This window comes from Ascaphus truei, unplaced genomic scaffold (assembly GCF_040206685.1).
Source record: "Ascaphus truei isolate aAscTru1 unplaced genomic scaffold, aAscTru1.hap1 HAP1_SCAFFOLD_240, whole genome shotgun sequence".
Classification (NCBI taxonomy): Eukaryota; Metazoa; Chordata; class Amphibia; order Anura; family Ascaphidae; genus Ascaphus; species Ascaphus truei.
The window spans coordinates 397,070-418,284 of NW_027455323.1; the positions used below are offsets into that span (position 1 = coordinate 397,070).

Genomic DNA, 21,215 nt, shown 5'->3' on the forward strand with positions numbered 1-21,215 from the left:
CTCTGAAAGTTCAACACAATGCAACCTTCCAAAATAGAATTCTGACATCAAGAATTCCGTCTATAGTACATTTGAGTGCACCTGTCATTTTCTCAGTCTCTGTGTATGCATGGAGCAAGATATAGGCTCATGGATTTAAGAATGAGAGGATATCATGAGACAGCAATCTCCACCTACGGCCATACTACCTTGACAGCGCCCGATCCCGTCAGATCTCGGAAGCTAAGCAGGGTGAGGCTTGATTAGTACTGGGTTGGGAGACTGCCTGGGAATACCAGGTGCTGTAGGGGTTTTTATTTTTCGCTTCCCTAATGAAAATATACATGGCATTCCTCGCAGCAAATGAAAATGTTTCATTTCTTGCTACTTTTTTCCCGCAGTGGCAAAGAAATATATCGTTTTTTCCTCTGAAAGTTCAACACAATGCAACCTTCCAAAATAGAATTCTGACATCAAGAATTCCGTCTATAGTACATTTGAGTGCACCTGTCATTTTCTCAGTCTCTGTGTATGCATGGAGCAAGATATAGGCTCATGGATTTAAGAATGAGAGGATATCATGAGACAGCAATCTCCACCTACGGCCATACTACCTTGACAGCGCCCGATCCCGTCAGATCTCGGAAGCTAAGCAGGGTGAGGCTTGATTAGTACTGGGTTGGGAGACTGCCTGGGAATACCAGGTGCTGTAGGGGTTTTTATTTTTCGCTTCCCTAATGAAAATATACATGGCATTCCTCGCAGCAAATGAAAATGTTTCATTTCTTGCTACTTTTTTCCCGCAGTGGCAAAGAAATCTATCGTTTTTTCCTCTGAAAGTTCAACACAATGCAACCTTCCAAAATAGAATTCTGACATCAAGAATTCCGTCTATAGTACATTTGAGTGCACCTGTCATTTTCTCAGTCTCTGTGTATGCATGGAGCAAGATATAGGCTCATGGATTTAAGAATGAGAGGATATCATGAGACAGCAATCTCCACCTACGGCCATACTACCTTGACAGCGCCCGATCCCGTCAGATCTCGGAAGCTAAGCAGGGTGAGGCTTGATTAGTACTGGGTTGGGAGACTGCCTGGGAATACCAGGTGCTGTAGGGGTTTTTATTTTTCGCTTCCCTAATGAAAATATACATGGCATTCCTCGCAGCAAATGAAAATGTTTCATTTCTTGCTACTTTTTTCCCGCAGTGGCAAAGAAATCTATCGTTTTTTCCTCTGAAAGTTCAACACAATGCAACCTTCCAAAATAGAATTCTGACATCAAGAATTCCGTCTATAGTACATTTGAGTGCACCTGTCATTTTCTCAGTCTCTGTGTATGCATGGAGCAAGATATAGGCTCATGGATTTAAGAATGAGAGGATATCATGAGACAGCAATCTCCACCTACGGCCATACTACCTTGAAAGCGCCCGATCCCGTCAGATCTCGGAAGCTAAGCAGGGTGAGGCTTGATTAGTACTGGGTTGGGAGACTGCCTGGGAATACCAGGTGCTGTAGGGGTTTTTATTTTTCGCTTCCCTAATGAAAATATACATGGCATTCCTCGCAGCAAATGAAAATGTTTCATTTCTTGCTACTTTTTTCCCGGAGTGGCAAAGAAATATATTGTTTTTTCCTCTGAAAGTTCAACACAATGCAACCTTCCAAAATAGAATTCTGACATCAAGAATTCCGTCTATAGTATATTTGAGTGCACCTGTCATTTTCTCAGTCTCTGATTTAATTTCTCCATTTAAGGTAATTCTTCAAGAATGTATTTTTTTAACGGTCACAATAATACACTTATGCCTCCCATGTCATTTAGAAATATATCATACAGGCCTCAGAACACTCAGCATGTTATATGGTGAGCTTGTGGCTCACAGAGTTGGGGTGTGCAGTGTTCAAGCAGATACTTGGAAGAGATAGTGAGTTCAAATCCAAACAGGAGGAGGTTGAATATAGGCACCTCTGAAATTTTTTACTACTTTTTTCCCGCAGTGGCAAAGAAATCTATCGTTTTTTCCTCTGAAAGTTCAACACAATGCAACCTTCCAAAATAGAATTCTGACATCAAGAATTCCGTCTATAGTACATTTGAGTGCACCTGTCATTTTCTCAGTCTCTGTGTATGCATGGAGCAAGATATAGGCTCATGGATTTAAGAATGAGAGGATATCATGAGACAGCAATCTCCACCTACGGCCATACTACCTTGACAGCGCCCGATCCCGTCAGATCTCGGAAGCTAAGCAGGGTGAGGCTTGATTAGTACTGGGTTGGGAGACTGCCTGGGAATACCAGGTGCTGTAGGGGTTTTTATTTTTCGCTTCCCTAATGAAAATATACATGGCATTCCTCGCAGCAAATGAAAATGTTTCATTTCTTGCTACTTTTTTCCCGCAGTGGCAAAGAAATCTATCGTTTTTTCCTCTGAAAGTTCAACACAATGCAACCTTCCAAAATAGAATTCTGACATCAAGAATTCCGTCTATAGTACATTTGAGTGCACCTGTCATTTTCTCAGTCTCTGTGTATGCATGGAGCAAGATATAGGCTCATGGATTTAAGAATGAGAGGATATCATGAGACAGCAATCTCCACCTACGGCCATACTACCTTGACAGCGCCCGATCCCGTCAGATCTCGGAAGCTAAGCAGGGTGAGGCTTGATTAGTACTGGGTTGGGAGACTGCCTGGGAATACCAGGTGCTGTAGGGGTTTTTATTTTTCGCTTCCCTAATGAAAATATACATGGCATTCCTCGCAGCAAATGAAAATGTTTCATTTCTTGCTACTTTTTTCCCGCAGTGGCAAAGAAATCTATCGTTTTTTCCTCTGAAAGTTCAACACAATGCAACCTTCCAAAATAGAATTCTGACATCAAGAATTCCGTCTATAGTACATTTGAGTGCACCTGTCATTTTCTCAGTCTCTGTGTATGCATGGAGCAAGATATAGGCTCATGGATTTAAGAATGAGAGGATATCATGAGACAGCAATCTCCACCTACGGCCATACTACCTTGAAAGCGCCCGATCCCGTCAGATCTCGGAAGCTAAGCAGGGTGAGGCTTGATTAGTACTGGGTTGGGAGACTGCCTGGGAATACCAGGTGCTGTAGGGGTTTTTATTTTTCGCTTCCCTAAAGAAAATATACATGGCATTCCTCGCAGCAAATGAAAATGTTTCATTTCTTGCTACTTTTTTCCCGGAGTGGCAAAGAAATATATTGTTTTTTCCTCTGAAAGTTCAACACAATGCAACCTTCCAAAATAGAATTCTGACATCAAGAATTCCGTCTATAGTATATTTGAGTGCACCTGTCATTTTCTCAGTCTCTGATTTAATTTCTCCATTTAAGGTAATTCTTCAAGAATGTATTTTTTTAACGGTCACAATAATACACTTATGCCTCCCATGTCATTTAGAAATATATCATACAGGCCTCAGAACACTCAGCATGTTATATGGTGAGCTTGTGGCTCACAGAGTTGGGGTGTGCAGTGTTCAAGCTGATACTTGGAAGAGATAGTGAGTTCAAATCCAAACAGGAGGAGGTTGAATATAGGCACCTCTGAAATTTTTTACTACTTTTTTCCCGCAGTGGCAAAGAAATCTATCGTTTTTTCCTCTGAAAGTTCAACACAATGCAACCTTCCAAAATAGAATTCTGACATCAAGAATTCCGTCTATAGTACATTTGAGTGCACCTGTCATTTTCTCAGTCTCTGTGTATGCATGGAGCAAGATATAGGCTCATGGATTTAAGAATGAGAGGATATCATGAGACAGCAATCTCCACCTACGGCCATACTACCTTGACAGCGCCCGATCCCGTCAGATCTCGGAAGCTAAGCAGGGTGAGGCTTGATTAGTACTGGGTTGGGAGACTGCCTGGGAATACCAGGTGCTGTAGGGGTTTTTATTTTTCGCTTCCCTAATGAAAATATACATGGCATTCCTCGCAGCAAATGAAAATGTTTCATTTCTTGCTACTTTTTTCCCGCAGTGGCAAAGAAATCTATCGTTTTTTCCTCTGAAAGTTCAACACAATGCAACCTTCCAAAATAGAATTCTGACATCAAGAATTCCGTCTATAGTACATTTGAGTGCACCTGTCATTTTCTCAGTCTCTGTGTATGCATGGAGCAAGATATAGGCTCATGGATTTAAGAATGAGAGGATATCATGAGACAGCAATCTCCACCTACGGCCATACTACCTTGAAAGCGCCCGATCCCGTCAGATCTCGGAAGCTAAGCAGGGTGAGGCTTGATTAGTACTGGGTTGGGAGACTGCCTGGGAATACCAGGTGCTGTAGGGGTTTTTATTTTTCGCTTCCCTAATGAAAATATACATGGCATTCCTCGCAGCAAATGAAAATGTTTCATTTCTTGCTACTTTTTTCCCGGAGTGGCAAAGAAATATATTGTTTTTTCCTCTGAAAGTTCAACACAATGCAACCTTCCAAAATAGAATTCTGACATCAAGAATTCCGTCTATAGTATATTTGAGTGCACCTGTCATTTTCTCAGTCTCTGATTTAATTTCTCCATTTAAGGTAATTCTTCAAGAATGTATTTTTTTAACGGTCACAATAATACACTTATGCCTCCCATGTCATTTAGAAATATATCATACAGGCCTCAGAACACTCAGCATGTTATATGGTGAGCTTGTGGCTCACAGAGTTGGGGTGTGCAGTGTTCAAGCTGATACTTGGAAGAGATAGTGAGTTCAAATCCAAACAGGAGGAGGTTGAATATAGGCACCTCTGAAATTTTTTACTACTTTTTTCCCGCAGTGGCAAAGAAATCTATCGTTTTTTCCTCTGAAAGTTCAACACAATGCAACCTTCCAAAATAGAATTCTGACATCAAGAATTCCGTCTATAGTACATTTGAGTGCACCTGTCATTTTCTCAGTCTCTGTGTATGCATGGAGCAAGATATAGGCTCATGGATTTAAGAATGAGAGGATATCATGAGACAGCAATCTCCACCTACGGCCATACTACCTTGACAGCGCCCGATCCCGTCAGATCTCGGAAGCTAAGCAGGGTGAGGCTTGATTAGTACTGGGTTGGGAGACTGCCTGGGAATACCAGGTGCTGTAGGGGTTTTTATTTTTCGCTTCCCTAATGAAAATATACATGGCATTCCTCGCAGCAAATGAAAATGTTTCATTTCTTGCTACTTTTTTCCCGCAGTGGCAAAGAAATCTATCGTTTTTTCCTCTGAAAGTTCAACACAATGCAACCTTCCAAAATAGAATTCTGACATCAAGAATTCCGTCTATAGTACATTTGAGTGCACCTGTCATTTTCTCAGTCTCTGTGTATGCATGGAGCAAGATATAGGCTCATGGATTTAAGAATGAGAGGATATCATGAGACAGCAATCTCCACCTACGGCCATACTACCTTGACAGCGCCCGATCCCGTCAGATCTCGGAAGCTAAGCAGGGTGAGGCTTGATTAGTACTGGGTTGGGAGACTGCCTGGGAATACCAGGTGCTGTAGGGGTTTTTATTTTTCGCTTCCCTAATGAAAATATACATGGCATTCCTCGCAGCAAATGAAAATGTTTCATTTCTTGCTACTTTTTTCCCGCAGTGGCAAAGAAATCTATCGTTTTTTCCTCTGAAAGTTCAACACAATGCAACCTTCCAAAATAGAATTCTGACATCAAGAATTCCGTCTATAGTACATTTGAGTGCACCTGTCATTTTCTCAGTCTCTGTGTATGCATGGAGCAAGATATAGGCTCATGGATTTAAGAATGAGAGGATATCATGAGACAGCAATCTCCACCTACGGCCATACTACCTTGAAAGCGCCCGATCCCGTCAGATCTCGGAAGCTAAGCAGGGTGAGGCTTGATTAGTACTGGGTTGGGAGACTGCCTGGGAATACCAGGTGCTGTAGGGGTTTTTATTTTTCGCTTCCCTAAAGAAAATATACATGGCATTCCTCGCAGCAAATGAAAATGTTTCATTTCTTGCTACTTTTTTCCCGGAGTGGCAAAGAAATATATTGTTTTTTCCTCTGAAAGTTCAACACAATGCAACCTTCCAAAATAGAATTCTGACATCAAGAATTCCGTCTATAGTATATTTGAGTGCACCTGTCATTTTCTCAGTCTCTGTGTATGCATGGAGCAAGATATAGGCTCATGGATTTAAGAATGAGAGGATATCATGAGACAGCAATCTCCACCTACGGCCATACTACCTTGACAGCGCCCGATCCCGTCAGATCTCGGAAGCTAAGCAGGGTGAGGCTTGATTAGTACTGGGTTGGGAGACTGCCTGGGAATACCAGGTGCTGTAGGGGTTTTTATTTTTCGCTTCCCTAATGAAAATATACATGGCATTCCTCGCAGCAAATGAAAATGTTTCATTTCTTGCTACTTTTTTCCCGGAGTGGCAAAGAAATATATTGTTTTTTCCTCTGAAAGTTCAACACAATGCAACCTTCCAAAATAGAATTCTGACATCAAGAATTCCGTCTATAGTATATTTGAGTGCACCTGTCATTTTCTCAGTCTCTGATTTAATTTCTCCATTTAAGGTAATTCTTCAAGAATGTATTTTTTTAACGGTCACAATAATACACTTATGCCTCCCATGTCATTTAGAAATATATCATACAGGCCTCAGAACACTCAGCATGTTATATGGTGAGCTTGTGGCTCACAGAGTTGGGGTGTGCAGTGTTCAAGCTGATACTTGGAAGAGATAGTGAGTTCAAATCCAAACAGGAGGAGGTTGAATATAGGCACCTCTGAAATTTTTTACTACTTTTTTCCCGCAGTGGCAAAGAAATCTATCGTTTTTTCCTCTGAAAGTTCAACACAATGCAACCTTCCAAAATAGAATTCTGACATCAAGAATTCCGTCTATAGTACATTTGAGTGCACCTGTCATTTTCTCAGTCTCTGTGTATGCATGGAGCAAGATATAGGCTCATGGATTTAAGAATGAGAGGATATCATGAGACAGCAATCTCCACCTACGGCCATACTACCTTGAAAGCGCCCGATCCCGTCAGATCTCGGAAGCTAAGCAGGGTGAGGCTTGATTAGTACTGGGTTGGGAGACTGCCTGGGAATACCAGGTGCTGTAGGGGTTTTTATTTTTCGCTTCCCTAAAGAAAATATACATGGCATTCCTCGCAGCAAATGAAAATGTTTCATTTCTTGCTACTTTTTTCCCGGAGTGGCAAAGAAATATATTGTTTTTTCCTCTGAAAGTTCAACACAATGCAACCTTCCAAAATAGAATTCTGACATCAAGAATTCCGTCTATAGTATATTTGAGTGCACCTGTCATTTTCTCAGTCTCTGATTTAATTTCTCCATTTAAGGTAATTCTTCAAGAATGTATTTTTTTAACGGTCACAATAATACACTTATGCCTCCCATGTCATTTAGAAATATATCATACAGGCCTCAGAACACTCAGCATGTTATATGGTGAGCTTGTGGCTCACAGAGTTGGGGTGTGCAGTGTTCAAGCTGATACTTGGAAGAGATAGTGAGTTCAAATCCAAACAGGAGGAGGTTGAATATAGGCACCTCTGAAATTTTTTACTACTTTTTTCCCGCAGTGGCAAAGAAATCTATCGTTTTTTCCTCTGAAAGTTCAACACAATGCAACCTTCCAAAATAGAATTCTGACATCAAGAATTCCGTCTATAGTACATTTGAGTGCACCTGTCATTTTCTCAGTCTCTGTGTATGCATGGAGCAAGATATAGGCTCATGGATTTAAGAATGAGAGGATATCATGAGACAGCAATCTCCACCTACGGCCATACTACCTTGACAGCGCCCGATCCCGTCAGATCTCGGTAGCTAAGCAGGGTGAGGCTTGATTAGTACTGGGTTGGGAGACTGCCTGGGAATACCAGGTGCTGTAGGGGTTTTTATTTTTCGCTTCCCTAATGAAAATATACATGGCATTCCTCGCAGCAAATGAAAATGTTTCATTTCTTGCTACTTTTTTCCCGCAGTGGCAAAGAAATCTATCGTTTTTTCCTCTGAAAGTTCAACACAATGCAACCTTCCAAAATAGAATTCTGACATCAAGAATTCCGTCTATAGTACATTTGAGTGCACCTGTCATTTTCTCAGTCTCTGTGTATGCATGGAGCAAGATATAGGCTCATGGATTTAAGAATGAGAGGATATCATGAGACAGCAATCTCCACCTACGGCCATACTACCTTGAAAGCGCCCGATCCCGTCAGATCTCGGAAGCTAAGCAGGGTGAGGCTTGATTAGTACTGGGTTGGGAGACTGCCTGGGAATACCAGGTGCTGTAGGGGTTTTTATTTTTCGCTTCCCTAATGAAAATATACATGGCATTCCTCGCAGCAAATGAAAATGTTTCATTTCTTGCTACTTTTTTCCCGGAGTGGCAAAGAAATATATTGTTTTTTCCTCTGAAAGTTCAACACAATGCAACCTTCCAAAATAGAATTCTGACATCAAGAATTCCGTCTATAGTATATTTGAGTGCACCTGTCATTTTCTCAGTCTCTGATTTAATTTCTCCATTTAAGGTAATTCTTCAAGAATGTATTTTTTTAACGGTCACAATAATACACTTATGCCTCCCATGTCATTTAGAAATATATCATACAGGCCTCAGAACACTCAGCATGTTATATGGTGAGCTTGTGGCTCACAGAGTTGGGGTGTGCAGTGTTCAAGCTGATACTTGGAAGAGATAGTGAGTTCAAATCCAAACAGGAGGAGGTTGAATATAGGCACCTCTGAAATTTTTTACTACTTTTTTCCCGCAGTGGCAAAGAAATCTATCGTTTTTTCCTCTGAAAGTTCAACACAATGCAACCTTCCAAAATAGAATTCTGACATCAAGAATTCCGTCTATAGTACATTTGAGTGCACCTGTCATTTTCTCAGTCTCTGTGTATGCATGGAGCAAGATATAGGCTCATGGATTTAAGAATGAGAGGATATCATGAGACAGCAATCTCCACCTACGGCCATACTACCTTGACAGCGCCCGATCCCGTCAGATCTCGGAAGCTAAGCAGGGTGAGGCTTGATTAGTACTGGGTTGGGAGACTGCCTGGGAATACCAGGTGCTGTAGGGGTTTTTATTTTTCGCTTCCCTAATGAAAATATACATGGCATTCCTCGCAGCAAATGAAAATGTTTCATTTCTTGCTACTTTTTTCCCGCAGTGGCAAAGAAATCTATCGTTTTTTCCTCTGAAAGTTCAACACAATGCAACCTTCCAAAATAGAATTCTGACATCAAGAATTCCGTCTATAGTACATTTGAGTGCACCTGTCATTTTCTCAGTCTCTGTGTATGCATGGAGCAAGATATAGGCTCATGGATTTAAGAATGAGAGGATATCATGAGACAGCAATCTCCACCTACGGCCATACTACCTTGACAGCGCCCGATCCCGTCAGATCTCGGAAGCTAAGCAGGGTGAGGCTTGATTAGTACTGGGTTGGGAGACTGCCTGGGAATACCAGGTGCTGTAGGGGTTTTTATTTTTCGCTTCCCTAATGAAAATATACATGGCATTCCTCGCAGCAAATGAAAATGTTTCATTTCTTGCTACTTTTTTCCCGCAGTGGCAAAGAAATCTATCGTTTTTTCCTCTGAAAGTTCAACACAATGCAACCTTCCAAAATAGAATTCTGACATCAAGAATTCCGTCTATAGTACATTTGAGTGCACCTGTCATTTTCTCAGTCTCTGTGTATGCATGGAGCAAGATATAGGCTCATGGATTTAAGAATGAGAGGATATCATGAGACAGCAATCTCCACCTACGGCCATACTACCTTGAAAGCGCCCGATCCCGTCAGATCTCGGAAGCTAAGCAGGGTGAGGCTTGATTAGTACTGGGTTGGGAGACTGCCTGGGAATACCAGGTGCTGTAGGGGTTTTTATTTTTCGCTTCCCTAATGAAAATATACATGGCATTCCTCGCAGCAAATGAAAATGTTTCATTTCTTGCTACTTTTTTCCCGGAGTGGCAAAGAAATATATTGTTTTTTCCTCTGAAAGTTCAACACAATGCAACCTTCCAAAATAGAATTCTGACATCAAGAATTCCGTCTATAGTATATTTGAGTGCACCTGTCATTTTCTCAGTCTCTGATTTAATTTCTCCATTTAAGGTAATTCTTCAAGAATGTATTTTTTTAACGGTCACAATAATACACTTATGCCTCCCATGTCATTTAGAAATATATCATACAGGCCTCAGAACACTCAGCATGTTATATGGTGAGCTTGTGGCTCACAGAGTTGGGGTGTGCAGTGTTCAAGCTGATACTTGGAAGAGATAGTGAGTTCAAATCCAAACAGGAGGAGGTTGAATATAGGCACCTCTGAAATTTTTTACTACTTTTTTCCCGCAGTGGCAAAGAAATCTATCGTTTTTTCCTCTGAAAGTTCAACACAATGCAACCTTCCAAAATAGAATTCTGACATCAAGAATTCCGTCTATAGTACATTTGAGTGCACCTGTCATTTTCTCAGTCTCTGTGTATGCATGGAGCAAGATATAGGCTCATGGATTTAAGAATGAGAGGATATCATGAGACAGCAATCTCCACCTACGGCCATACTACCTTGACAGCGCCCGATCCCGTCAGATCTCGGAAGCTAAGCAGGGTGAGGCTTGATTAGTACTGGGTTGGGAGACTGCCTGGGAATACCAGGTGCTGTAGGGGTTTTTATTTTTCGCTTCCCTAATGAAAATATACATGGCATTCCTCGCAGCAAATGAAAATGTTTCATTTCTTGCTACTTTTTTCCCGCAGTGGCAAAGAAATCTATCGTTTTTTCCTCTGAAAGTTCAACACAATGCAACCTTCCAAAATAGAATTCTGACATCAAGAATTCCGTCTATAGTACATTTGAGTGCACCTGTCATTTTCTCAGTCTCTGTGTATGCATGGAGCAAGATATAGGCTCATGGATTTAAGAATGAGAGGATATCATGAGACAGCAATCTCCACCTACGGCCATACTACCTTGACAGCGCCCGATCCCGTCAGATCTCGGAAGCTAAGCAGGGTGAGGCTTGATTAGTACTGGGTTGGGAGACTGCCTGGGAATACCAGGTGCTGTAGGGGTTTTTATTTTTCGCTTCCCTAATGAAAATATACATGGCATTCCTCGCAGCAAATGAAAATGTTTCATTTCTTGCTACTTTTTTCCCGCAGTGGCAAAGAAATCTATCGTTTTTTCCTCTGAAAGTTCAACACAATGCAACCTTCCAAAATAGAATTCTGACATCAAGAATTCCGTCTATAGTACATTTGAGTGCACCTGTCATTTTCTCAGTCTCTGTGTATGCATGGAGCAAGATATAGGCTCATGGATTTAAGAATGAGAGGATATCATGAGACAGCAATCTCCACCTACGGCCATACTACCTTGAAAGCGCCCGATCCCGTCAGATCTCGGAAGCTAAGCAGGGTGAGGCTTGATTAGTACTGGGTTGGGAGACTGCCTGGGAATACCAGGTGCTGTAGGGGTTTTTATTTTTCGCTTCCCTAATGAAAATATACATGGCATTCCTCGCAGCAAATGAAAATGTTTCATTTCTTGCTACTTTTTTCCCGGAGTGGCAAAGAAATATATTGTTTTTTCCTCTGAAAGTTCAACACAATGCAACCTTCCAAAATAGAATTCTGACATCAAGAATTCCGTCTATAGTATATTTGAGTGCACCTGTCATTTTCTCAGTCTCTGATTTAATTTCTCCATTTAAGGTAATTCTTCAAGAATGTATTTTTTTAACGGTCACAATAATACACTTATGCCTCCCATGTCATTTAGAAATATATCATACAGGCCTCAGAACACTCAGCATGTTATATGGTGAGCTTGTGGCTCACAGAGTTGGGGTGTGCAGTGTTCAAGCTGATACTTGGAAGAGATAGTGAGTTCAAATCCAAACAGGAGGAGGTTGAATATAGGCACCTCTGAAATTTTTTACTACTTTTTTCCCGCAGTGGCAAAGAAATCTATCGTTTTTTCCTCTGAAAGTTCAACACAATGCAACCTTCCAAAATAGAATTCTGACATCAAGAATTCCGTCTATAGTACATTTGAGTGCACCTGTCATTTTCTCAGTCTCTGTGTATGCATGGAGCAAGATATAGGCTCATGGATTTAAGAATGAGAGGATATCATGAGACAGCAATCTCCACCTACGGCCATACTACCTTGACAGCGCCCGATCCCGTCAGATCTCGGAAGCTAAGCAGGGTGAGGCTTGATTAGTACTGGGTTGGGAGACTGCCTGGGAATACCAGGTGCTGTAGGGGTTTTTATTTTTCGCTTCCCTAATGAAAATATACATGGCATTCCTCGCAGCAAATGAAAATGTTTCATTTCTTGCTACTTTTTTCCCGGAGTGGCAAAGAAATATATTGTTTTTTCCTCTGAAAGTTCAACACAATGCAACCTTCCAAAATAGAATTCTGACATCAAGAATTCCGTCTATAGTATATTTGAGTGCACCTGTCATTTTCTCAGTCTCTGATTTAATTTCTCCATTTAAGGTAATTCTTCAAGAATGTATTTTTTTAACGGTCACAATAATACACTTATGCCTCCCATGTCATTTAGAAATATATCATACAGGCCTCAGAACACTCAGCATGTTATATGGTGAGCTTGTGGCTCACAGAGTTGGGGTGTGCAGTGTTCAAGCTGATACTTGGAAGAGATAGTGAGTTCAAATCCAAACAGGAGGAGGTTGAATATAGGCACCTCTGAAATTTTTTACTACTTTTTTCCCGCAGTGGCAAAGAAATCTATCGTTTTTTCCTCTGAAAGTTCAACACAATGCAACCTTCCAAAATAGAATTCTGACATCAAGAATTCCGTCTATAGTACATTTGAGTGCACCTGTCATTTTCTCAGTCTCTGTGTATGCATGGAGCAAGATATAGGCTCATGGATTTAAGAATGAGAGGATATCATGAGACAGCAATCTCCACCTACGGCCATACTACCTTGAAAGCGCCCGATCCCGTCAGATCTCGGAAGCTAAGCAGGGTGAGGCTTGATTAGTACTGGGTTGGGAGACTGCCTGGGAATACCAGGTGCTGTAGGGGTTTTTATTTTTCGCTTCCCTAATGAAAATATACATGGCATTCCTCGCAGCAAATGAAAATGTTTCATTTCTTGCTACTTTTTTCCCGCAGTGGCAAAGAAATCTATCGTTTTTTCCTCTGAAAGTTCAACACAATGCAACCTTCCAAAATAGAATTCTGACATCAAGAATTCCGTCTATAGTACATTTGAGTGCACCTGTCATTTTCTCAGTCTCTGTGTATGCATGGAGCAAGATATAGGCTCATGGATTTAAGAATGAGAGGATATCATGAGACAGCAATCTCCACCTACGGCCATACTACCTTGAAAGCGCCCGATCCCGTCAGATCTCGGAAGCTAAGCAGGGTGAGGCTTGATTAGTACTGGGTTGGGAGACTGCCTGGGAATACCAGGTGCTGTAGGGGTTTTTATTTTTCGCTTCCCTAATGAAAATATACATGGCATTCCTCGCAGCAAATGAAAATGTTTCATTTCTTGCTACTTTTTTCCCGGAGTGGCAAAGAAATATATTGTTTTTTCCTCTGAAAGTTCAACACAATGCAACCTTCCAAAATAGAATTCTGACATCAAGAATTCCGTCTATAGTATATTTGAGTGCACCTGTCATTTTCTCAGTCTCTGATTTAATTTCTCCATTTAAGGTAATTCTTCAAGAATGTATTTTTTTAACGGTCACAATAATACACTTATGCCTCCCATGTCATTTAGAAATATATCATACAGGCCTCAGAACACTCAGCATGTTATATGGTGAGCTTGTGGCTCACAGAGTTGGGGTGTGCAGTGTTCAAGCTGATACTTGGAAGAGATAGTGAGTTCAAATCCAAACAGGAGGAGGTTGAATATAGGCACCTCTGAAATTTTTTACTACTTTTTTCCCGCAGTGGCAAAGAAATCTATCGTTTTTTCCTCTGAAAGTTCAACACAATGCAACCTTCCAAAATAGAATTCTGACATCAAGAATTCCGTCTATAGTACATTTGAGTGCACCTGTCATTTTCTCAGTCTCTGTGTATGCATGGAGCAAGATATAGGCTCATGGATTTAAGAATGAGAGGATATCATGAGACAGCAATCTCCACCTACGGCCATACTACCTTGACAGCGCCCGATCCCGTCAGATCTCGGAAGCTAAGCAGGGTGAGGCTTGATTAGTACTGGGTTGGGAGACTGCCTGGGAATACCAGGTGCTGTAGGGGTTTTTATTTTTCGCTTCCCTAATGAAAATATACATGGCATTCCTCGCAGCAAATGAAAATGTTTCATTTCTTGCTACTTTTTTCCCGCAGTGGCAAAGAAATATATCGTTTTTTCCTCTGAAAGTTCAACACAATGCAACCTTCCAAAATAGAATTCTGACATCAAGAATTCCGTCTATAGTACATTTGAGTGCACCTGTCATTTTCTCAGTCTCTGTGTATGCATGGAGCAAGATATAGGCTCATGGATTTAAGAATGAGAGGATATCATGAGACAGCAATCTCCACCTACGGCCATACTACCTTGAAAGCGCCCGATCCCGTCAGATCTCGGAAGCTAAGCATTGTGAGGCTTGATTAGTACTGGGTTGGGAGACTGCCTGGGAATACCAGGTGCTGTGAGTGTTTTTATTTTTTGCTTCACTAATGAAAATATACATGGCATTCCTTGCAGCAAATGAAAATGTTTCATTTTTTACTACTTTTTTCCCGCAGTGGCAAAGAAATCTATCGTTTTTTCCTCTGAAAGTTCAACACAATGCAACCTTCCAAAATAGAATTCTGACATCAAGAATTCCGTCTATAGTACATTTGAGTGCACCTGTCATTTTCTCAGTCTCTGTGTATGCATGGAGCAAGATATAGGCTCATGGATTTAAGAATGAGAGGATATCATGAGACAGCAATCTCCACCTACGGCCATACTACCTTGACAGCGCCCGATCCCGTCAGATCTCGGAAGCTAAGCAGGGTGAGGCTTGATTAGTACTGGGTTGGGAGACTGCCTGGGAATACCAGGTGCTGTAGGGGTTTTTATTTTTCGCTTCCCTAATGAAAATATACATGGCATTCCTCGCAGCAAATGAAAATGTTTCATTTCTTGCTACTTTTTTCCCGCAGTGGCAAAGAAATATATCGTTTTTTCCTCTGAAAGTTCAACACAATGCAACCTTCCAAAATAGAATTCTGACATCAAGAATTCCGTCTATAGTACATTTGAGTGCACCTGTCATTTTCTCAGTCTCTGTGTATGCATGGAGCAAGATATAGGCTCATGGATTTAAGAATGAGAGGATATCATGAGACAGCAATCTCCACCTACGGCCATACTACCTTGAAAGCGCCCGATCCCGTCAGATCTCGGAAGCTAAGCATTGTGAGGCTTGATTAGTACTGGGTTGGGAGACTGCCTGGGAATACCAGGTGCTGTGAGTGTTTTTATTTTTTGCTTCACTAATGAAAATATACATGGCATTCCTTGCAGCAAATGAAAATGTTTCATTTTTTACTACTTTTTTCCCGCAGTGGCAAAGAAATCTATCGTTTTTTCCTCTGAAAGTTCAACACAATGCAACCTTCCAAAATAGAATTCTGACATCAAGAATTCCGTCTATAGTACATTTGAGTGCACCTGTCATTTTCTCAGTCTCTGTGTATGCATGGAGCAAGATATAGGCTCATGGATTTAAGAATGAGAGGATATCATGAGACAGCAATCTCCACCTACGGCCATACTACCTTGACAGCGCCCGATCCCGTCAGATCTCGGAAGCTAAGCAGGGTGAGGCTTGATTAGTACTGGGTTGGGAGACTGCCTGGGAATACCAGGTGCTGTAGGGGTTTTTATTTTTCGCTTCCCTAATGAAAATATACATGGCATTCCTCGCAGCAAATGAAAATGTTTCATTTCTTGCTACTTTTTTCCCGCAGTGGCAAAGAAATATATCGTTTTTTCCTCTGAAAGTTCAACACAATGCAACCTTCCAAAATAGAATTCTGACATCAAGAATTCCGTCTATAGTACATTTGAGTGCACCTGTCATTTTCTCAGTCTCTGTGTATGCATGGAGCAAGATATAGGCTCATGGATTTAAGAATGAGAGGATATCATGAGACAGCAATCTCCACCTACGGCCATACTACCTTGAAAGCGCCCGATCCCGTCAGATCTCGGAAGCTAAGCAGGGTGAGGCTTGATTAGTACTGGGTTGGGAGACTGCCTGGGAATACCAGGTGCTGTGGGTGTTTTTATTTTTTGCTTCCCTAATGAAAATATACATGGCATTCCTTGCAGCAAATGAAAATGTTTCATTTTTTACTACTTTTTTCCCGCAGTGGCAAAGAAATATATCGTTTTTTCCTCAGAAAGTTCAACACAATGCAACCTTCCAAAATAGAATTCTGACATCAAGAATTCCGTCTATAGTACATTTGAGTGCACCTGTCATTTTCTCAGTCTCTGTGTATGCATGGAGCAAGATATAGGCTCATGGATTTAAGAATGAGAGGATATCATGAGACAGCAATCTCCACCTACGGCCATACTACCTTGAAAGCGCCCGATCCCGTCAGATCTCGGAAGCTAAGCAGGGTGAGGCTTGATTAGTACTGGGTTGGGAGACTGCCTGGGAATACCAGGTGCTGTAGGGGTTTTTATTTTTCGCTTCCCTAATGAAAATATACATGGCATTCCTCGCAGCAAATGAAAATGTTTCATTTCTTGCTACTTTTTTCCCGCAGTGGCAAAGAAATATATCGTTTTTTCCTCTGAAAGTTCAACACAATGCAACCTTCCAAAATAGAATTCTGACATCAAGAATTCCGTCTATAGTACATTTGAGTGCACCTGTCATTTTCTCAGTCTCTGTGTATGCATGGAGCAAGATATAGGCTCATGGATTTAAGAATGAGAGGATATCATGAGACAGCAATCTCCACCTACGGCCATACTACCTTGAAAGCGCCCGATCCCGTCAGATCTCGGAAGCTAAGCAGGGTGAGGCTTGATTAGTACTGGGTTGGGAGACTGCCTGGGAATACCAGGTGCTGTGGGTGTTTTTATTTTTTGCTTCCCTAATGAAAATATACATGGCATTCCTTGCAGCAAATGAAAATGTTTCATTTTTTACTACATTTTTCCCGCAGTGGCAAAGAAATCTATCGTTTTTTCCTCTGAAAGTTCAACACAATGCAACCTTCCAAAATAGAATTCTGACATCAAGAATTCCGTCTATAGTACATTTGAGTGCACCTGTCATTTTCTCAGTCTCTGTGTATGCATGGAGCAAGATATAGGCTCATGGATTTAAGAATGAGAGGATATCATGAGACAGCAATCTCCACCTACGGCCATACTACCTTGACAGCGCCCGATCCCGTCAGATCTCGGAAGCTAAGCAGGGTGAGGCTTGATTAGTACTGGGTTGGGAGACTGCCTGGGAATACCAGGTGCTGTAGGGGTTTTTATTTTTCGCTTCCCTAATGAAAATATACATGGCATTCCTCGCAGCAAATGAAAATGTTTCATTTCTTGCTACTTTTTTCCCGCAGTGGCAAAGAAATCTATCGTTTTTTCCTCTGAAAGTTCAACACAATGCAACCTTCCAAAATAGAATTCTGACATCAAGAATTCCGTCTATAGTACATTTGAGTGCACCTGTCATTTTCTCAGTCTCTGTGTATGCATGGAGCAAGATATAGGCTCATGGATTTAAGAATGAGAGGATATCATGAGACAGCAATCTCCACCTACGGCCATACTACCTTGAAAGCGCTCGATCCCGTCAGAGCTCGGAAGCTAAGCAGGGTGAGGCTTGATTAGTACTGGGTTGGGAGACTGCCTGGGAATACCAGGTGCTGTGGGTGTTTTTATTTTTTGCTTCCCTAATGAAAATATACATGGCATTCCTTGCAGCAAATGAAAATGTTTCATTTTTTACTACTTTTTTCCCGCAGTGGCAAAGAAATATATCGTTTTTTCCTCAGAAAGTTCAACACAATGCAACCTTCCAAAATAGAATTCTGACATCAAGAATTCCGTCTATAGTACATTTGAGTGCACCTGTCATTTTCTCAGTCTCTGTGTATGCATGGAGCAAGATATAGGCTCATGGATTTAAGAATGAGAGGATATCATGAGACAGCAATCTCCACCTACGGCCATACTACCTTGACAGCGCCCGATCCCGTCAGATCTCGGAAGCTAAGCAGGGTGAGGCTTGATTAGTACTGGGTTGGGAGACTGCCTGGGAATACCAGGTGCTGTAGGGGTTTTTATTTTTCGCTTCCCTAATGAAAATATACATGGCATTCCTCGCAGCAAATGAAAATGTTTCATTTCTTGCTACTTTTTTCCCGCAGTGGCAAAGAAATATATCGTTTTTTCCTCTGAAAGTTCAACACAATGCAACCTTCCAAAATAGAATTCTGACATCAAGAATTCCGTCTATAGTACATTTGAGTGCACCTGTCATTTTCTCAGTCTCTGTGTATGCATGGAGCAAGATATAGGCTCATGGATTTAAGAATGAGAGGATATCATGAGACAGCAATCTCCACCTACGGCCATACTACCTTGAAAGCGCCCGATCCCGTCAGATCTCGGAAGCTAAGCAGGGTGAGGCTTGATTAGTACTGGGTTGGGAGACTGCCTGGGAATACCAGGTGCTGTGAGTGCTTTTATTTTTTGCTTCACTAATGAAAATATACATGGCATTCCTTGCAGCAAATGAAAATGTTTCATTTTTTACTACTTTTTTCCCGCAGTGGCAAAGAAATATATCGTTTTTTCCTCTGAAAGTTCAACACAATGCAACCTTCCAAAATAGAATTCTGACATCAAGAATTCCGTCTATAGTACATTTGAGTGCACCTGTCATTTTCTCAGTCTCTGTGTATGCATGGAGCAAGATATAGGCTCATGGATTTAAGAATGAGAGGATATCATGAGACAGCAATCTCCACCTACGGCCATACTACCTTGACAGCGCCCGATCCCGTCAGATCTCGGAAGCTAAGCAGGGTGAGGCTTGATTAGTACTGGGTTGGGAGACTGCCTGGGAATACCAGGTGCTGTAGGGGTTTTTATTTTTCGCTTCCCTAATGAAAATATACATGGCATTCCTCGCAGCAAATGAAAATGTTTCATTTCTTGCTACTTTTTTCCCGCAGTGGCAAAGAAATATATCGTTTTTTCCTCTGAAAGTTCAACACAATGCAACCTTCCAAAATAGAATTCTGACATCAAGAATTCCGTCTATAGTACATTTGAGTGCACCTGTCATTTTCTCAGTCTCTGTGTATGCATGGAGCAAGATATAGGCTCATGGATTTAAGAATGAGAGGATATCATGAGACAGCAATCTCCACCTACGGCCATACTACCTTGAAAGCGCCCGATCCCGTCAGATCTCGGAAGCTAAGCAGGGTGAGGCTTGATTAGTACTGGGTTGGGAGACTGCCTGGGAATACCAGGTGCTGTGAGTGTTTTTATTTTTTGCTTCACTAATGAAAATATACATGGCATTCCTTGCAGCAAATGAAAATGTTTCATTTTTTACTACTTTTTTCCCGCAGTGGCAAAGAAATCTATCGTTTTTTCCTCTGAAAGTTCAACACAATGCAACCTTCCAAAATAGAATTCTGACATCAAGAATTCCGTCTATAGTACATTTGAGTGCACCTGTCATTTTCTCAGTCTCTGTGTATGCATGGAGCAAGATATAGGCTCATGGATTTAAGAATGAGAGGATATCATGAGACAGCAATCTCCACCTACGGCCATACTACCTTGACAGCGCCCGATCCCGTCAGATCTCGGAAGCTAAGCAGGGTGAGGCTTGATTAGTACTGGGTTGGGAGACTGCCTGGGAATACCAGGTGCTGTAGGGGTTTTTATTTTTCGCTTCCCTAATGAAAATATACATGGCATTCCTCGCAGCAAATGAAAATGTTTCATTTCTTGCTACTTTTTTCCCGGAGTGGCAAAGAAATATATTGTTTTTTCCTCTGAAAGTTCAACACAATGCAACCTTCCAAAATAGAATTCTGACATCAAGAATTCCGTCTATAGTATATTTGAGTGCACCTGTCATTTTCTCAGTCTCTGATTTAATTTCTCCATTTAAGGTAATTCTTCAAGAATGTATTTTTTTAACGGTCACAATAATACACTTATGCCTCCCATGTCATTTAGAAATATATCATACAGGCCTCAGAACACTCAGCATGTTATATGGTGAGCTTGTGGCTCACAGAGTTGGGGTGTGCAGTGTTCAAGCTGATACTTGGAAGAGATAGTGAGTTCAAATCCAAACAGGAGGAGGTTGAATATAGGCACCTCTGAAATTTTTTACTACTTTTTTCCCGCAGTGGCAAAGAAATCTATCGTTTTTTCCTCTGAAAGTTCAACACAATGCAACCTTCCAAAATAGAATTCTGACATCAAGAATTCCGTCTATAGTACATTTGAGTGCACCTGTCATTTTCTCAGTCTCTGTGTATGCATGGAGCAAGATATAGGCTCATGGATTTAAGAATGAGAGGATATCATGAGACAGCAATCTCCACCTACGGCCATACTACCTTGACAGCGCCCGATCCCGTCAGATCTCGGAAGCTAAGCAGGGTGAGGCTTGATTAGTACTGGGTTGGGAGACTGCCTGGGAATACCAGGTGCTGTAGGGGTTTTTATTTTTCGCTTCCCTAATGAAAATATACATGGCATTCCTCGCAGCAAATGAAAATGTTTCATTTCTTGCTACTTTTTTCCCGCAGTGGCAAAGAAATATATCGTTTTTTCCTCTGAAAGTTCAACACAATGCAACCTTCCAAAATAGAATTCTGACATCAAGAATTCCGTCTATAGTACATTTGAGTGCACCTGTCATTTTCTCAGTCTCTGTGTATGCATGGAGCAAGATATAGGCTCATGGATTTAAGAATGAGAGGATATCATGAGACAGCAATCTCCACCTACGGCCATACTACCTTGAAAGCGCCCGATCCCGTCAGATCTCGGAAGCTAAGCAGGGTGAGGCTTGATTAGTACTGGGTTGGGAGACTGCCTGGGAATACCAGGTGCTGTGAGTGCTTTTATTTTTTGCTTCACTAATGAAAATA

The 21,215-nt window shown here is 41.4% G+C and overlaps 40 non-coding genes and 2 pseudogenes across 40 annotated transcripts; all 42 read left to right on the forward strand.

Annotated features, from left to right (window-relative positions):
- Positions 1–171: 171 nt before the first annotated feature.
- LOC142478930 (5S ribosomal RNA) lies at positions 172–290 on the forward strand. Its single transcript, XR_012793661.1, has one exon. It is a non-coding gene; the product is annotated as a 5S ribosomal RNA (ribosomal RNA).
- A 286-nt stretch (positions 291–576) lies between these two features.
- LOC142478931 (5S ribosomal RNA) lies at positions 577–695 on the forward strand. Its single transcript, XR_012793662.1, has one exon. It is a non-coding gene; the product is annotated as a 5S ribosomal RNA (ribosomal RNA).
- Positions 696–981: 286 nt separating this feature from the next.
- On the forward strand, positions 982–1,100 carry LOC142478932 (5S ribosomal RNA). Its single transcript, XR_012793663.1, has one exon. It is a non-coding gene; the product is annotated as a 5S ribosomal RNA (ribosomal RNA).
- Positions 1,101–1,386: 286 nt separating this feature from the next.
- LOC142479464 (5S ribosomal RNA) lies at positions 1,387–1,505 on the forward strand. The gene has a single exon (XR_012794156.1). It is a non-coding gene; the product is annotated as a 5S ribosomal RNA (ribosomal RNA).
- Positions 1,506–2,181: 676 nt separating this feature from the next.
- Positions 2,182–2,300, forward strand: LOC142478933 (5S ribosomal RNA). The gene has a single exon (XR_012793664.1). It is a non-coding gene; the product is annotated as a 5S ribosomal RNA (ribosomal RNA).
- A 286-nt stretch (positions 2,301–2,586) lies between these two features.
- On the forward strand, positions 2,587–2,705 carry LOC142478934 (5S ribosomal RNA). Its single transcript, XR_012793665.1, has one exon. It is a non-coding gene; the product is annotated as a 5S ribosomal RNA (ribosomal RNA).
- Positions 2,706–2,991: 286 nt separating this feature from the next.
- Positions 2,992–3,110, forward strand: LOC142479465 (5S ribosomal RNA). Its single transcript, XR_012794157.1, has one exon. It is a non-coding gene; the product is annotated as a 5S ribosomal RNA (ribosomal RNA).
- Positions 3,111–3,786: 676 nt separating this feature from the next.
- LOC142478935 (5S ribosomal RNA) lies at positions 3,787–3,905 on the forward strand. The gene has a single exon (XR_012793666.1). It is a non-coding gene; the product is annotated as a 5S ribosomal RNA (ribosomal RNA).
- A 286-nt stretch (positions 3,906–4,191) lies between these two features.
- Positions 4,192–4,310, forward strand: LOC142479466 (5S ribosomal RNA). Its single transcript, XR_012794158.1, has one exon. It is a non-coding gene; the product is annotated as a 5S ribosomal RNA (ribosomal RNA).
- A 676-nt stretch (positions 4,311–4,986) lies between these two features.
- On the forward strand, positions 4,987–5,105 carry LOC142478936 (5S ribosomal RNA). The gene has a single exon (XR_012793667.1). It is a non-coding gene; the product is annotated as a 5S ribosomal RNA (ribosomal RNA).
- A 286-nt stretch (positions 5,106–5,391) lies between these two features.
- LOC142478937 (5S ribosomal RNA) lies at positions 5,392–5,510 on the forward strand. The gene has a single exon (XR_012793668.1). It is a non-coding gene; the product is annotated as a 5S ribosomal RNA (ribosomal RNA).
- A 286-nt stretch (positions 5,511–5,796) lies between these two features.
- LOC142479468 (5S ribosomal RNA) lies at positions 5,797–5,915 on the forward strand. The gene has a single exon (XR_012794159.1). It is a non-coding gene; the product is annotated as a 5S ribosomal RNA (ribosomal RNA).
- A 286-nt stretch (positions 5,916–6,201) lies between these two features.
- On the forward strand, positions 6,202–6,320 carry LOC142478938 (5S ribosomal RNA). Its single transcript, XR_012793669.1, has one exon. It is a non-coding gene; the product is annotated as a 5S ribosomal RNA (ribosomal RNA).
- A 676-nt stretch (positions 6,321–6,996) lies between these two features.
- On the forward strand, positions 6,997–7,115 carry LOC142479469 (5S ribosomal RNA). The gene has a single exon (XR_012794160.1). It is a non-coding gene; the product is annotated as a 5S ribosomal RNA (ribosomal RNA).
- Positions 7,116–7,791: 676 nt separating this feature from the next.
- LOC142479163 (5S ribosomal RNA) lies at positions 7,792–7,910 on the forward strand. The gene has a single exon (XR_012793893.1). It is a non-coding gene; the product is annotated as a 5S ribosomal RNA (ribosomal RNA).
- Positions 7,911–8,196: 286 nt separating this feature from the next.
- Positions 8,197–8,315, forward strand: LOC142479470 (5S ribosomal RNA). Its single transcript, XR_012794161.1, has one exon. It is a non-coding gene; the product is annotated as a 5S ribosomal RNA (ribosomal RNA).
- A 676-nt stretch (positions 8,316–8,991) lies between these two features.
- LOC142478940 (5S ribosomal RNA) lies at positions 8,992–9,110 on the forward strand. The gene has a single exon (XR_012793671.1). It is a non-coding gene; the product is annotated as a 5S ribosomal RNA (ribosomal RNA).
- Positions 9,111–9,396: 286 nt separating this feature from the next.
- LOC142478941 (5S ribosomal RNA) lies at positions 9,397–9,515 on the forward strand. The gene has a single exon (XR_012793672.1). It is a non-coding gene; the product is annotated as a 5S ribosomal RNA (ribosomal RNA).
- A 286-nt stretch (positions 9,516–9,801) lies between these two features.
- LOC142479471 (5S ribosomal RNA) lies at positions 9,802–9,920 on the forward strand. The gene has a single exon (XR_012794162.1). It is a non-coding gene; the product is annotated as a 5S ribosomal RNA (ribosomal RNA).
- Positions 9,921–10,596: 676 nt separating this feature from the next.
- On the forward strand, positions 10,597–10,715 carry LOC142478942 (5S ribosomal RNA). Its single transcript, XR_012793673.1, has one exon. It is a non-coding gene; the product is annotated as a 5S ribosomal RNA (ribosomal RNA).
- A 286-nt stretch (positions 10,716–11,001) lies between these two features.
- On the forward strand, positions 11,002–11,120 carry LOC142478943 (5S ribosomal RNA). The gene has a single exon (XR_012793674.1). It is a non-coding gene; the product is annotated as a 5S ribosomal RNA (ribosomal RNA).
- A 286-nt stretch (positions 11,121–11,406) lies between these two features.
- LOC142479472 (5S ribosomal RNA) lies at positions 11,407–11,525 on the forward strand. Its single transcript, XR_012794163.1, has one exon. It is a non-coding gene; the product is annotated as a 5S ribosomal RNA (ribosomal RNA).
- Positions 11,526–12,201: 676 nt separating this feature from the next.
- Positions 12,202–12,320, forward strand: LOC142478944 (5S ribosomal RNA). Its single transcript, XR_012793675.1, has one exon. It is a non-coding gene; the product is annotated as a 5S ribosomal RNA (ribosomal RNA).
- A 676-nt stretch (positions 12,321–12,996) lies between these two features.
- On the forward strand, positions 12,997–13,115 carry LOC142479473 (5S ribosomal RNA). The gene has a single exon (XR_012794164.1). It is a non-coding gene; the product is annotated as a 5S ribosomal RNA (ribosomal RNA).
- Positions 13,116–13,401: 286 nt separating this feature from the next.
- LOC142479474 (5S ribosomal RNA) lies at positions 13,402–13,520 on the forward strand. Its single transcript, XR_012794165.1, has one exon. It is a non-coding gene; the product is annotated as a 5S ribosomal RNA (ribosomal RNA).
- A 676-nt stretch (positions 13,521–14,196) lies between these two features.
- On the forward strand, positions 14,197–14,315 carry LOC142478945 (5S ribosomal RNA). Its single transcript, XR_012793676.1, has one exon. It is a non-coding gene; the product is annotated as a 5S ribosomal RNA (ribosomal RNA).
- Positions 14,316–14,601: 286 nt separating this feature from the next.
- Positions 14,602–14,720, forward strand: LOC142479270 (5S ribosomal RNA; annotated as a pseudogene).
- Positions 14,721–15,006: 286 nt separating this feature from the next.
- LOC142478946 (5S ribosomal RNA) lies at positions 15,007–15,125 on the forward strand. The gene has a single exon (XR_012793677.1). It is a non-coding gene; the product is annotated as a 5S ribosomal RNA (ribosomal RNA).
- A 286-nt stretch (positions 15,126–15,411) lies between these two features.
- Positions 15,412–15,530, forward strand: LOC142479271 (5S ribosomal RNA; annotated as a pseudogene).
- Positions 15,531–15,816: 286 nt separating this feature from the next.
- On the forward strand, positions 15,817–15,935 carry LOC142478947 (5S ribosomal RNA). Its single transcript, XR_012793678.1, has one exon. It is a non-coding gene; the product is annotated as a 5S ribosomal RNA (ribosomal RNA).
- A 286-nt stretch (positions 15,936–16,221) lies between these two features.
- On the forward strand, positions 16,222–16,340 carry LOC142479297 (5S ribosomal RNA). The gene has a single exon (XR_012793995.1). It is a non-coding gene; the product is annotated as a 5S ribosomal RNA (ribosomal RNA).
- A 286-nt stretch (positions 16,341–16,626) lies between these two features.
- Positions 16,627–16,745, forward strand: LOC142479476 (5S ribosomal RNA). The gene has a single exon (XR_012794167.1). It is a non-coding gene; the product is annotated as a 5S ribosomal RNA (ribosomal RNA).
- A 286-nt stretch (positions 16,746–17,031) lies between these two features.
- LOC142479298 (5S ribosomal RNA) lies at positions 17,032–17,150 on the forward strand. The gene has a single exon (XR_012793996.1). It is a non-coding gene; the product is annotated as a 5S ribosomal RNA (ribosomal RNA).
- A 286-nt stretch (positions 17,151–17,436) lies between these two features.
- LOC142478948 (5S ribosomal RNA) lies at positions 17,437–17,555 on the forward strand. The gene has a single exon (XR_012793679.1). It is a non-coding gene; the product is annotated as a 5S ribosomal RNA (ribosomal RNA).
- A 286-nt stretch (positions 17,556–17,841) lies between these two features.
- LOC142479155 (5S ribosomal RNA) lies at positions 17,842–17,960 on the forward strand. The gene has a single exon (XR_012793885.1). It is a non-coding gene; the product is annotated as a 5S ribosomal RNA (ribosomal RNA).
- Positions 17,961–18,246: 286 nt separating this feature from the next.
- LOC142478949 (5S ribosomal RNA) lies at positions 18,247–18,365 on the forward strand. Its single transcript, XR_012793680.1, has one exon. It is a non-coding gene; the product is annotated as a 5S ribosomal RNA (ribosomal RNA).
- Positions 18,366–18,651: 286 nt separating this feature from the next.
- Positions 18,652–18,770, forward strand: LOC142479130 (5S ribosomal RNA). Its single transcript, XR_012793860.1, has one exon. It is a non-coding gene; the product is annotated as a 5S ribosomal RNA (ribosomal RNA).
- A 286-nt stretch (positions 18,771–19,056) lies between these two features.
- On the forward strand, positions 19,057–19,175 carry LOC142478951 (5S ribosomal RNA). Its single transcript, XR_012793682.1, has one exon. It is a non-coding gene; the product is annotated as a 5S ribosomal RNA (ribosomal RNA).
- A 286-nt stretch (positions 19,176–19,461) lies between these two features.
- On the forward strand, positions 19,462–19,580 carry LOC142479131 (5S ribosomal RNA). The gene has a single exon (XR_012793861.1). It is a non-coding gene; the product is annotated as a 5S ribosomal RNA (ribosomal RNA).
- Positions 19,581–19,866: 286 nt separating this feature from the next.
- LOC142478952 (5S ribosomal RNA) lies at positions 19,867–19,985 on the forward strand. The gene has a single exon (XR_012793683.1). It is a non-coding gene; the product is annotated as a 5S ribosomal RNA (ribosomal RNA).
- A 676-nt stretch (positions 19,986–20,661) lies between these two features.
- LOC142478953 (5S ribosomal RNA) lies at positions 20,662–20,780 on the forward strand. Its single transcript, XR_012793684.1, has one exon. It is a non-coding gene; the product is annotated as a 5S ribosomal RNA (ribosomal RNA).
- Positions 20,781–21,066: 286 nt separating this feature from the next.
- LOC142479132 (5S ribosomal RNA) lies at positions 21,067–21,185 on the forward strand. Its single transcript, XR_012793862.1, has one exon. It is a non-coding gene; the product is annotated as a 5S ribosomal RNA (ribosomal RNA).
- The last annotated feature ends 30 nt before the right edge of the window (positions 21,186–21,215 follow it).